General features: G+C 42.1%; 1 protein-coding gene across 1 annotated transcript in view; it reads right to left on the bottom strand.

The window, feature by feature from the left end:
* The window catches only part of KIAA1468 (KIAA1468 ortholog), a 145,025-nt gene that overhangs the window by 25,087 nt on the left and 119,213 nt on the right, over nt 1–725 (bottom strand). The gene's annotated exons all lie outside the window — the stretch shown is intronic.

The raw sequence follows: 725 nt of genomic DNA, 5'->3' as shown, positions 1-725 counted from the left end.
TTTAAAGAGATTCTTCAAAGAATTTAAAAGCTGATGGTTATTTCTTGACAGGCACATTGTGAAAGGGATGCTGAATATAAAAGGCAGGGATGACACTTACATTTCAGGGTCACTGGAGAGAGTAATGAGAGCAGGAACAACCCTCTGAGCTACCAGAGTTTCATTCACCCCCTTCACCAACAGCTGATTGGTCAGCGCAGGGGGTATTCACAGGTGATGCATGGAAAGAGCAAACAAGTGCGCCATGGGGAGAAGAAAGGAACAACCACAAGAAAGACAGAAAACACAAAAGCAAAACCAAAATTAGAAGCTAAGCAAATACTGCTACTAGAGTGCTTTACAAAGGTAGAGAGTGCGTAGGAGGAATATAAAGCTTAAATAGCCTAGCAGTCCACAAAAACAGATTTCATCACCAATTCAACGGCAGTTTGTACTTTTGGTCAAACTATCTACAGAATTTCCATGTTCAATGAAAATGAAACAGAAAAAGAAGACACATACTGGGTTCTAGGGTTAAAATTCTCAAAGTAAATCTGGTGTGATTTTATTAAGACCAACAAGGTACAAACTGGACAGTTTTTATTTTTTATTTATTTTTATTTTTTTTGTCTTTTTTCGTGTCCGGCAACTGATCGCAACCCTCAGTGTCACGCCCGTACTGGACCTGGACCGGGACCGGCAACAGGATCGCAACCCTCGGTGCTGCGCCCGCACCTCGCTCAGCC

This window comes from Galeopterus variegatus, unplaced genomic scaffold (genome assembly GCF_000696425.1).
Source record: "Galeopterus variegatus unplaced genomic scaffold, G_variegatus-3.0.2 Scaffold2430, whole genome shotgun sequence".
NCBI classification, from domain to species: Eukaryota; Metazoa; Chordata; class Mammalia; order Dermoptera; family Cynocephalidae; genus Galeopterus; species Galeopterus variegatus.
The sequence above is the reverse complement of the archived record's forward strand: the minus strand, read 5'-3'. Positions and strand labels throughout refer to the sequence as shown.